Raw genomic sequence first — 13,493 nt, forward strand, 5'->3', positions numbered from 1 at the left:
TTAATCTATCAGGAATTTATTTTCGATTATGGTACAGGGTGGGAAATTTGTCTTTTTTTCAAAATGGTTAACCAGTTGTTTCAACATCATTTTAAAATAATATGTATTTTTTTCCTGTTGCTAACAAAAATCACTTTAGCATATGTTAAATTCTTAAGTATGCTTGAAATTCTAGGATTCTTATTCTGTTCATTGTTCTTTCATTCCAGTACCACTGTTGTTTTTTTTTTTTTAATTTATTTTTTACTTTTTTAATGCTATTCTTGTCTGCTTACATTCTTTTTATGTATGTATGTATGTATGTATGGCTGTGTTGGGTCTTCGTTTCTGTGCGAGGGCTTTCTCTGGTTGTGGCAAGCGGGGGCCACTCTTCATCGCGGTGGGGGGGCCACTCTTCATCGCGGTGCGCGGGCCTCTCACTATTGCGGCCTCTCCTTGCCGAGCACAGGCTCCAGACGCGCAGGCTCAGTAGTTGTGGCTCACGGGCCGAGTTGCTCCGCGGCATGTGGGATCTTCCCAGACCAGGGCTCGAACCCGCGTCCCCTGCATTGGCAGGCAGATTCTCAACCACTGCGCCACCAGGGAAGCCCCTACTGTTTTAATTATTATATTTTGATAATTTATTTTGAAAAATATGAGAGAAAATCTCATCTCTTTCTTAGTTTTCAAAACTTTCTTGGTTATTACAGTTTGTTTATTTTTCTAGTTGAATTTTGAAAACACTCAAGTCATGTGTTATAAAAAGTTCATTATAATTCTGATAAATTTGTAATTAATTTAGCAAAAACTGATATCTTAATATTGAGTCTTCTTATCTGGGAGCATTATTTTTTGTAGTTGTCCATGTTCCTTGGAAAATGTTGTAAATGTTTTCCTGTGGATCCTATGTATTTCTAATTAAGTATATATCTAGATGATTTACTCTTGTTGCTGTTGTGAAGGGCTCTCTGCTTGGTTATTGGTTATTATTGGAAAACTGTTTTGTAATTAATATGTCTGTGTGTGTGTGTGTGTGTGTTGTAAATGACCATTTTACTGAACTTTCTTGTTTATTTAGAGAATTTTCCAGCTGCAAACATTGCTATCAATGATACTCTTTCATCTGAATATTTTACAACTTTTTTAGCTTTTCTATTATATTGGCTAAGATTCCAACATCACAAAGTAGTAATAAACTGTTTACATCAAGTATTTGTGACTTCTATAGGAATGCTTCTGAAACAGAGAGATAGAGAAAGAGAGAGATCCATCTAAATATCTGTGTATCTGTGTATATGTTTGTATATGTATGTACGTATATTCACACATATGTATGAAATGTTGAAGGAATTATTTTTTTCTAGTTTCCTTAAATACTTTATCAACCATGGATGTTGAACTAAACTGGGCACTTTGGGAGGATATCTTTTGATATAATCATTTTATTTTTATCATTTGCATCTATTACGTTAATAGATTTCTTGCTAAACCATCCTAAGAATAAACCCTACTATGGTAGTAATTTGTTGTTCTTTTAATACATCTGGATTGATGATATTTTATTTAGAATTTTTTCTCCTCTATAATCATAAGTGAAATTTAGCTGTAGTTTTCTTTCATTGTGATAATTTTATCAGGTTTGGGTATAAGGTTAAAATAAACTGGGAAGATTTCCATCTTTCTTTATTCTCTGGGATATTTTAAATTGCAGAAGAACTCTATAATTTCAGAGTCTAAAATAACATCTATAAAATCATCTGGTTTTGGCAAATTTGGGGGCTAATTATCATCTTTTTCAATTTTATTCATGGTGGATCTTCAACATATTGAGCCAATTTTGGTTATTTATATATTCCATGCTGACAATGTATTTCATCATGATATTCTAACTCACTTGCATAAAGTTTTATGAAGTGTCTCCCAATGTTTTGTCCATGTACCCTATCAATTAAAAATATTTCAGTAAGCACCACAACTTACCTATTTAAGAATTGTATATATTTACCACTTTACTCATGGATTACATTCATTATAAAACAAACTTGGTAATAGAAAAATTTAAAGGGTAAGATAAAGGTGAAATAAACTATTTTGAAATAACTTTCGCTTTTTTAGCTCCATAAAAGAATTAAAAAAAAAAAAAAAAACCCTTTTTGCTCCTCTAAAATAGTTCCTTTTTTCCCCAGCTTTTTTGAAATATAATTGACATATAACATTGTGTAAATTTAAGGTGTACAAGTGTTGATTTGACACACATATATTGCAAAATTATTAGGTAACATCTCCATCCCATCACAGAATTACCATTTCTTTTTTTGTGGTGAGAACATTTAAGATCTCACTTAATGGGCTTCCCTGGTGGCGCAGTGGTTAAGAATCCGCCTGCCAATGCAGGGGACACGGGTTCGAGCCCTGGTCTGGGAAGATCCTACATGCCGTGGAGCAACTAAGCCCATGCGCCACAACTACTGAGCCTGCTCTCTAGAGCCCGCGAGCCACAACTACTGAGCCCACGTGCCACAACTACTGAAGCCCGTGTGCCTAGAGCCCATGCACCGCAACAAGAGAAGCCACCGCAATGAGAAGCCCTCGCACAGCAACGAAGAGTATCCCCCGCTCGCCGCAACTAGAGAAAGCCCACACACAGCAACAAAGACCCAACACAGCCAAAATAAATAAATAAATAAATAAATCTATTAAAAAAAAAGATCTCACTTAACAACTTTCAAATATATGATGCAGTATTATTTGCTATAACTGCAATGCTGTACATTAGCTCCCTAGAATTATTCATCTTACAACTAGAAGTTTGCACTCTTGGACCAACACGTCCCCATTTCCTCTACCACCACCCCCAGCCCCCAGCATAAAGTAGGCTTAATATCTTAGTACAAGTTATGTGATTAAATAGACTTTTTTAAAAAAATCTTGATTTAACACTTTGTGATACAGTGATCAAATATCTTTATTCTAAATTCAATTTATTTTGATATTTATTTTTAAAAAGCTGTCCTAGCTACAAAGATACCTCACAGAAACACATCGGTCCAAATTGGAGAAAAATAAGTACATCATTGGCAAGCTTACTAAATCATTATATTCATCTTTTTGAATTAATTATATACAATTATATAGGTATTGGTTAAAATATTAGGAAATGTTCACCTCTCCTGAAGCCAATCAGTTGGTCTTTTAAAATAATCAGAAGTTGTTGAATTTTTATATTTTTAACAAATGAATTTACAAACCACTGGGACTGTATATTTTGAATATTTTAAAGCACATTAGGTCATTTTGTGTCCAGGTTTTGAGAGTATGCAGATATAAGAAATATTATAAGTAACAAATTCTGTTTTCAGCAACAAAATTACATAATGGTAGAAACATTTCCAAACATTGATTCTACAAAATGCTGTCTCCATAGCAGAAATTTCTTTCAAAAGCAGTCACTTTCTATTTCCTTGTAAAGACATCATCATGTTTACTTTTGAGTGGTAGATTGTGCTAATATGTTTTTCAGTGACTTTTGAGTTGCTACAACTGATAGCCATTTACCTTTGCAGAAATGGTCAGCGAATTTGGAATACTTGTCTCAATAAAGGAAACATGCATGATTCACTGATAGTTTAAATCTGTGTTCTCAAATTTAAATCTCAGGTGTCCTCTAAGAGGAAGTGAAATCCCACCAGTTTTTAGGTTGACATCTTATAGTTTCCATCAAAAGTTCATAAATTTGCAAATATATGATTTGTGGCATTTGGTAACTATCAACATTTTAAAAATAAAACAAATCACATCATATCTAATGGCATCCGAATAGCATAATAATTTGATATCTACCACCATCCATTTTTTAAAATATATGAATCAACCGAATCAAAAAATGGGCAGAAGACCTAAATAGACATTTCTCCAAAGAAGACATACAGATGGCCAATAGGCACATGAAAAGATGCTCCACATCGCTAATTATTGGAGAAGTGCAAATCAAAGCTACAATGAGGTATCACCTCAACACCGGTCAGAATGGCCATCATCAAAAACTCTACAAATAATAAATAAATGCTGGAGGGGGTATGGAGAAAAGGGAACTCTCTTACGCTGTTGATGGGAATGTAAATTGGTGCAGCCACTGTGGAAAACAGTATGGAGGTTCCTAAAAAACTAAAAAGAGAGCTACCATATATGATCCCCAATCCCACTCCTGGACATATATTTGGAAAAAAGGAAAACTCTAAGTCAAAAAGATATATGCACCCCAATGTTCATAGCAGCCCTATTTATAATAGCCAAGACATGGACACAACCCAAGTGCCCATCAACAGACAATGGGTTTAAGAAGGTGTGCCATATATATATATATAATGGAATATTACTCTGCCATAAAAAAGAATGAAAAATTACCATTTGCAGCAACATGGATGGACTTACAGAATACCATACTAAGTGAAGTAAGTCAGACAGAGAAAAACAAATATATGATACCACTTATATGTGGAATCTAAAAAGTAATACAAATGAATCTATATACAAAACAGAAACAGACTCACAGACAGAGAAAACAAAGTTTACCAAAGGGGAAAGGGAAGTGGGGAGGGACAAATTAGGAGTATGGGATTTACAGATACAAACTACTGTACATAAAATAGATAAGCAACAAGAATTTACTGCATAACACAGGGAACTATATATCTTGTAAAAACCTATAATGGAAAATAATACAAAATATATACATAAATTTTTTTCATACATGTCTAAATCACTTTGCTGTACACCTGAAACTAACACAATACTGTAAATCAACTGTACTTCAATTTAAAAAAATATGAATCAGATCTTATTTAACAATGGGAAATTGTACTTCATCATTTTTCTCCCTATATTACTATCCTCCTTCCACTACCTCCTCCCCCAGAGCATTTATTTTAATATATGTTTATTTTTGAAACTCTATGTTAATCACCATTATTTTCTCCAATAAAGAATATGCATATAAATTGAATGTTTAATTTTGTAATTACCTGTGAACATAAGGCTCTAAGTGTTAATTGCCTCTTGGATAGAGCTATCATTACAATTGTTAGTAGTACATAATTGGTCAGAACAACTTAACTATATTACAAATTTCCATAAATAATCATTAAACAAAATTTTTTTAATTACTGGGAAAAAACTCTTAATGGCATGAATGAGGTTGGGTTATTTTCATGTATCCATGGATAAATATTGCCTATGGCTTGAATGAGACAGGGCTTACATCAGTTCTACTCATGTGTTTCATGTTTCTGTATGTGAGCCCTGAGAAACCTTGTTCATATAAATAGATAGGAATGGAGATTTTGTTAGTGCAATGCTGCTCAATTTATTTAACCACTTCTGGATCATATGCCAAAAAATCACCTACTGATGAAATTACTTCTAATTATCTTTTGATGATTCTAATTCATTCTTCAACTTTGTTGAAAGCAAAGAATGGATATGTTACCCAGTCATTAGAATTCATTCACTTAAGCTTTATTGAGATCTACCAAATGATGATTATATTAGTCAGCCTTTGCTGTGTAACCAGCAAAGTCTTAGTGGCATATAACAAAAAGCAGTTATTTCTCTCCCTGGCAAGTATGTAGGTCAATGGGGACAACTCTGGTTCACGCAGGGGATCAATTCTGGTCTGTTCCATGTTTCTCCTCCTGGAATCCAATATGAAGGCACAGTGGGCATGACCTCCTCATGTCAGCGGTCAGAAGCAGGTGGTGCATCTTAAACCCTAGGCTCAGAGTTGGCACACTGCCCCTTCTGCCCACATTCCATTGGCCAAAGAAAATCAGGTGACCGTGAATATTATTATCATGGATGCCTGGGGTAGAGGAGTGAATGTTTGCTAACCAATAATCTAGTCTACCACACCTCTTATCTGCTTCTTTATTGTTGTTTGTTTTTATATTGGGTTTAATTTTTGCTTTGTGGTAACTTTGCTCAAAACAATATATTAAAACGTGTTGGTAGATTAAGAAAAGCATGAGGCAGGCCTCTGAGATGCTGGTAAATGCTCTGTTTTTTTACTCAGGTGGTAGATACACAGATGAGTTTGCTTGGTGATAATTCACTGAACTGTACATTCATGATTTGTGCACTTTTTCTGTAAGTATGTTATACTTCAAATAAAGCTCATTTTAAAAAAAGGAGATGAGACAAACAAATTCTCTTTTATTTTGAAATCTTTTCCAGTGCAAGAGTTTTATAAGGATCTTTTAAAATTTACCACAAGCTTTAAATATGTATTTTATTAATGTCTTTAGAGCTGTAGATTTAAGACATTCAACCTATGGAAAATGTCTGCTCTGAAACCTAATTAGCTAAGTCATTTCTCATTTTCAAATCTATCAACTAAATCAGATTTACCTTGCATCAGAAAAACACTCACTGCATTTTTCAGTTCAAAGAAATATGCTAATATTTATTTCAAAGAGTGTTATTTAAAAACCACTGTGAAATAAATTCTGGAACACATTTTGTAATACAGTTTACTAAAAGTGATTAAGGTTTTAATTGTGTAGATTCAATAGGATGAATTTATCTGCTTTATAAGTTAAAAAGCAAGAATAAATCTGTACACTATTTTTTATATTTTAATATCTAATAATGCAGTGCAATGTATAGCTAAAATGATGTTATTGTGAAGGGAGAAATATAATAAAAACATGGTATTTATTAAATGTGTGCACACATGTAAGGAATTTGACACTTCACTTTTGGAATAATTAACTAAAAATTATGTGTAAAAATACAAAAATAGCTTTATTAATTTTGTTCACCTCATAAGCAAACATTTTCTACATTTAATGAAAGAAGTTTTATATACTCCTAAAAGTTAATTATTCTAGCAACTATCCTATTAATTTGAAATTTAATAAGAGGTAGAAAAAAGTAAACAATTTAGACGATGAAAAAGTATTTTTAGGGCATGAGTTGATAAAACAAGTTTTAATCAATAATTGAATAATATATACCAAGTCTAAAAAGAAGAAAATACAGTATAACTTGAAAAATTTGGACCCAATTACTTCAAAAGCAAATAGTACTATCAATCTATGTTGTTCTTTGAATGTGCTTCTCTTTCCAGTCAATGACACATCCTAGGGATGGGTGTTGGGAGCAGCTGAAGAAAATTGCTTGTGTTTAAATAAATGAAAGAAAAAAGAAACAGTCATTGTAGCATCCATATGTCTAATCAATGTCCCCTTTGCTTTGTCCACACTAAACTCTCCCTCAGGGTGCAATGCACTTCGTGACAATCCTTGTGAGAAGTAAGGAGGGAGGTTGTAAAAGGAAATAACCCTCACTCCCCTCTCCCTGAAAGGCTGGGTTTCAGAACAACCTACCAAGGGCAAGAAACTCTTGTTTTCAATACACCAGCTGTGTATGAGAGAGGGAAAGGCTAGCAGCCCCTATGGACTTTTATTCATCCATGGACTAATCATAAAAGGAGGCTTTCAACAAAATGGTATTTCCAGAAGTCCCTTGGTGTGGTGCCCTGAAGTTTCCTTTCATTATGGGACAATACACCACCAAGCTGAAGTTCAGGACGGCTGAGGGGTAAATCTCCCATGATAGTGTTAGTGCTGTTCACTGAATGTGTCCAAGCTCTTTACCTTCTAGGCTCATGGTAGACTCAATGAGACCAATGGACTAGTTCTGCCTACTGCATTGTAAAGGGAAATGATGTATGTCCTTTCCAGGCTGGAGCATTAAGTCTACTGCAAGACCCTCCAGAGCTATCTTTTCCTTCTGCCATGATGATTGGCAACCTTCCATCCAATGACTACCTGGGTCATAGAGTAAGAACAACATGATACAAAGACCCAAAACTTCCCTGGTTGAATGTACAGCGTACATGAGAAATAAACATCTCCGTTTTAAGCCACTGAAATCCTGGGGTGGCTTGATTCCCAGAGCGTCCTGACCAATTCAACTTTCTTTTGTAATGTAGGACAAAGCTCTTTTGAAAGGGGAGATAAGAAAGAAGAGAATCCATATTATACTAAGGAAGAAGATATATCAAAGTTGTGCCCTGCATATTGAGTCCTTTAAACTATTCACATTGTATGCCCTTTTTAAAAGATAGACCATCAGTTAATAAAACACATATTTTAAATACTTTTCCAAAAGGTAATTGGGGAATCTCTATGGAAAACAAAAGACATTCATGATAATTCCTCATCTCATTTCAGAGAATTCTGAAGACTCTATTATTTTAAATAATCTAGTCTGAACCCCACTTAGCTAAGCATATATTAACCAGGTTTGTGCCAGTGCACTGAAAGTGAAGAAAAACCAAAGGCAGCAATGTCAACACCTCAGCATAGTGAAATCCTCACCTCTGCTCTCGCCTGCCAAGAAGACACAGGCCTGACATACATATAAAGTGAGGATCCTCTGTTATATACTACTTTCAGCATTAGGAAAGTTTATTTTCATTTTTTTAGATAAAATACCTAAAATTAGATTTTCCGATATTTTCTTTGCAGAACACTATGGATCATTCTTAAGGATACATCCACATCACACGAGAGAAAACAGAGTATTCACTTCTAAATTCAAATTAAATCTCTTTTAATCTGTAGTTAAGTATTCTCTATCATTACTAATTTTAGGCATTTGTAACTTTGTTTTTGTTTTTCTTAATTGACTTGGTCAGGTATTTATGAGTTCTTTTGGACTATTTAGGAAATGGTCTTTTGTATTGATCTATTTTCTTTTTTTATTTATTATTACACTTTTATATTTAATAATTATTTGGTATTCCTTTTCTTAAGTTTATTTTATTGTGATATTAGCTTCTTTTTTAAAAAATTATTTATCTATTTTATTTATTTTTGGCTGTGTGGGGTGTTCGTTGCTGCGTGTGGGCTTTCTCTAGTTGTGGTGAGCTATATTAGCTTCTTGAGTTAAATACTTTTTTAGTTTCATTTTTTCTGGTTTAGTGATCAAAATATATTTAGGACTTCATTTACAAGATGAATGAGTTCTGAGGCTCCACTGTGCTCTACACTTGAAATTTCCTGAGAGAGTAGATCTTAACTGTTCTCACCACCCACATGAAAAAATGGAAACTATGTTGGGTGATGGATGTGTTAATAAGCATGATTGGGTAATCATTTCACAATGTATACACATAGCAAATCATCACATTTGAAACCTTAAATACCATTTTTATTGGTCAATTATACCCCAGTAAATCTGCGGGGAAAGCATTTAAGATGATTATATTTTCACTTAGAGTATAGCTTTCATTGTATTGGTAATAAATGTTTTCCTTATGGTCAATGTCTAATTATATTCATAATGTTTAAATCTGTAATTATATAGTTCAGTTGATTTCTTTTTTTTTGACTCAAATGATATTTAGATAGGTGTTTTAATACTTTCAATTAGTTGGACTTAGAGAAAGAAGGAGGATTTTGGCTTTTATTTTCAATTTTAAATCTTTGGTTGCATTTATAGCACTATGATTTAAAAAATCTATCTGTACCATTCTGCTTCGGGGAGTTTATTAAGATTGTTTTCAGTTATTGATTTGGGGAACTGGTTGTCGTGGGTTTGGTGGGAAGGGTCCTGGATTTTGTATTTAATCTCTAGTCCTTTCTTACTAGGTCTAGGAAGGGCATAATTCTTAACAAAAAAACTCTCATGATCAATAGCAAATTAGCTTTACTATAATTTCTTGAGATCATCCTCAAAGAAAACTTCCATTCCCAAAAGAAACACAATCAGCAATGGGAAAATGGGTTCTTCTGCTTCTTGGAACAGGACAGGATAGCCCCTGATTTCCTTGGAATCGTCACTCTGGCGATTGGCTGAGAAGCCAAGAAAAACAGCAGTGTGGACATCCTCGCTGTGTGCCAGGCTGTTTTGTTTTTACCTTGGAGCCAGTGGGGTTGGGGGGTGGAGAAATGGGGTTAAGTCTTGATGACTGGTACCACAGACCTGACGGTACTACTTAGTCATCTCACCCACCTGTAGATAATGCCTTCCCAGCTGTGACCAGAGTCAGACTGGCCTGGCCTGGAAGGTAATACAGTCTACACATGGCATGAATATTCTCAAAATCAGTTTTGCTAAAGGAAACAAAAATACAAGCTTTCCAAACACACCTACTCAAAAATTCTATGAACTTATTATAAAAGAAATGTTTATTTTATTTTTTAAATCTATTTTGTACCAGTAGGAAGTAGGTAGTGGAGATCCTTGGTTACCTAACATCCAGCATGGGGGAAAGAGCATTGACTCAACAAGCCCAGGGTTTCTCTCCTACCAGATCACTACAGGGACCCGATTCACCATAATTGATATAAACGTCCTGCCATTCTGTGGGCACTAGAAAAGCAGGGACACACTCTTTCTAAGGGACAGGTTTTATTTATATCCATTAAACCATCATTACTAATGATATTATTAGGTTTTCATATTTATTCTTACATCATTGCCTACTTGATGTTATTGCTTTCCTCAACTCAAAGACTGAGTTGAGAATTTTAATTACAACAGTAATAAAGCTCATTGCAAAAGTTAAATAAGAAATTATAGAAAATGAAACCTCTTTACCCCTGCCCCTCCACTCCTATGCTCCTGAAGTATTAACTCAATGTTCGAAACTTGGGGGTATGCTCTTCCACATTTCTAACAAATACATACAAACAAGTATCAAGGTTTTTTAAATGGAATCATGCTATAGATATGAATCCCACAATTTTCTTTGAAGTTAAAATTTTCTGATATTCTTTATGTGTATAATATGCAGTGCTATTTAGCTTAGCATATAAAAGTTTGACTAAAATTTTCGTTGTATCAGTATAAAATAATTTATTTGGATCTCACCTTATGCTTAACATCTTAAACTGATATTTTTGAATAGTTTTATTGACACATAATTACATATCATAAAGTTCATCTGTTTTAATATACAATTTAATGAATTTTAGTATGTTTACTGAGTTGTGCAACCATCTCTAAAACATGACTTTAAAACATTGCCATCATCCGAAAAACAAACCTCATGCCATCATTCCCCCTTCCCATCCCCAGTCTTGAGCAATAAATAATGTAGTTTCTGTTTCAAATTGTTTGCCTTTTTTTGGACGTTTCTATAAATGGGAATCACAATTTGTATGGCTTCTTTGAACGTAATGTTTTTGAAGGTTATCCATATTGTAGCTTTTATCAGTACTTTATGCCTTTTTTATTGCCAAATAGTAGTTCTTATATTGATCTTTGCCTAGCATACATTTACCATTTTATTTTTACCCCCAGTAAAATCCTTGTGTTTTAGGTGTCTTGTAAACAGTAAAAGGTTACATTGTCTTTTATCAAATTTGAGAATCTTTGTATTTTTTTCTTTTTAACAAAACGGTTTAATCCACTCACATTTTTATTTTGATACTAATAGAATTTCACTTGTTTCTGTCATCTTGTTTAATGTTTTCTGCTTTATATCTTATATCTTCCATTTTTCTTTTTCCGGAATATTTCTATTGAACTTTTCCTTTTTATTTAATTTTGTTTTTTGCCCCTGCTTAACATTTGGAAAGTATATAACTTATTTTAATTCTATGAGTAGTTTCTTTAAAGATGAACTTACATTTCTCCATGTTCATGAGTGAGATTAGCCTGTAATTTTTTGCTCATTTTGTTTTGTTTTGGATCGAGGTTGTTTTGGCCTTAAAAAATGAGGAATATTCCCTTTTTCTATTCTTTTTAAAATTTTGGTAAAATTAATGTCTTTTTTTTCCCCTAAATGATTGGGAGTTTTCTTTATGGGAAGGCTTTTAATTATGGATTCAATTTCCTTAATAGAAAAAGGATTGCAAAGATGTTCTATTTCTTCTTCTATTTCATATTTTCTCTAGGAATTTGTCTATTTCATCTACATTTTCAGAAGTATTGGGATAATGTTTTTCATAACATTTTTACAATCACTGACATTTTTCAGGATTAAGTAAATAATTTTATCTTTTTTTTTACTTGACATTGGTTATTTCTCCCTTCTCTCTTTTATTCTTGATCAAAGAACTAGCTTTAGGATTTCTTGATTTTCTTTATAGTATTTTTTTATCATTAATAGCTTCTCTTTTATTATTGCACTACTTTTTTTTTTAGCAAAAGGTTAAATTTAAATATAAAAAGATTCTGCGGGCTTCCCTGGTGGCGCAGTGGTTGGGAATCTGCCTGCCAATGCAGGGGACACGGGTTCGAGCCCTGGTCTGGGAAGATCCCGCATGCCGCGGAGCAACTGGGCCCGTGAGCCACAATTACTGAGCCTGCGCGTCTGGAGCCTGTGCTCCGCAACAAGAGAGGCCGCGATGGTGAGAGGCCCGCGCACCGTGATGAAGAGTGGCCCCCGCTTGCCGCAACTGGAGAAAGCCCTCGCACAGAAACGAAGACTCAACACAGTCATGAATGAATAAATAAATAAATAAAAGAACGTGAATTTCTTAAAAAAAAAAAAAAAAAAAAAGATTCTGAAAATAAGGGCCCCATAACATTAGAGAATAAATAATACATTTTTAAAATTCAGTTATCCTGGAAATTCTAGGGAGAGGCTCTGGAGATGGAGTGAGAGTGACACTGGGAAGGTAAGGACAGGGAGGGACAAGAACACCTTCAAGGGAAGTCTATGGAGCCCACGGAGCCCTGGGATCACGGGCCAGGCTGCTTGCTGTGCATCCCCTCAGCCCACCCCACATCAGGCCTGTTTGGTGTGAGCTCATCTCTTGCAGTGCATCTCCATTCGGAGAGGCTCTGGGAGGGCAGGATTCTATCCAGCAATTTGGAACTCTGCTTGGATTCCTTCAGTGACCTTTGGGATTTGGGCCATTAGGGAACAGTTATGAAATCCTGAAGATGAAGAGTGATGACTGGGTCCAGTGTTGCATTGGACACGCTGGGATCCAAAGGCTTTTATTTAGCTTTGGGGCAAGACCCAACCCAAATCTGTCTTTGGAAAGAAGATTCACCTTCCCTTATCATTCATTCACAGTTAAACAGTCCAGTACAGCTGGGGCAGAGCAGGGGAAGTAGATAGAGTTTGGGATAGCCTAGACATATTTTATCTACTTCCACAAGAGTAGGTTCTTGTCTTTCTACCAAAGGTTAAACAAAAACAAGCTTGATTAAAGCAAGGTTCTTTAAAAGCCAGATCTTCCAACCCTAGAATCAGTCAACTGAGTGTCCTTTTCACTGGAGAAAGGAAAGGGCAGGGATGTGATCTTTGTGTTTGCACAGTTACCAAAAAAGTCTTCTTCATGACCTCTATGACTATTACTGCTCAACTCCACCTCCTTTTGTATTTTGTTTCGTGTAACTTACCTTTTCTTTTTCTAACTTCTTAAGGTAGATGTTTAGCTCATTGATTTCAGCCTTTCTTATTTCTAATTAATGTATGTAAAGCTGTAAAACTCTTTCTAAATATAGCATTAACTTCATCCCACAAGTTTGATACATAGTATTTTATTTTC

At 34.5% G+C, this 13,493-nt stretch overlaps 1 long non-coding RNA gene across 1 annotated transcript in view; it reads right to left on the reverse strand.

Moving 5' to 3' along the window:
- Window positions 1-217: 217 nt before the first annotated feature.
- LOC309638003 overlaps window positions 218-13,493 on the reverse strand; it is a 789,902-nt gene continuing 776,626 nt past the window's right edge. The window contains exon 2 of the long non-coding RNA XR_014250941.1: window positions 218-393. This is a non-coding gene — a long non-coding RNA (uncharacterized lncRNA). The remainder of the gene's footprint in view (window positions 394-13,493) is intronic.

The sequence above is a fragment of the Balaenoptera physalus genome, assembly GCF_965194825.1.
Source record: "Balaenoptera physalus genome assembly, chromosome: 11".
Lineage (NCBI taxonomy): Eukaryota > Metazoa > Chordata > Mammalia > Artiodactyla > Balaenopteridae > Balaenoptera > Balaenoptera physalus.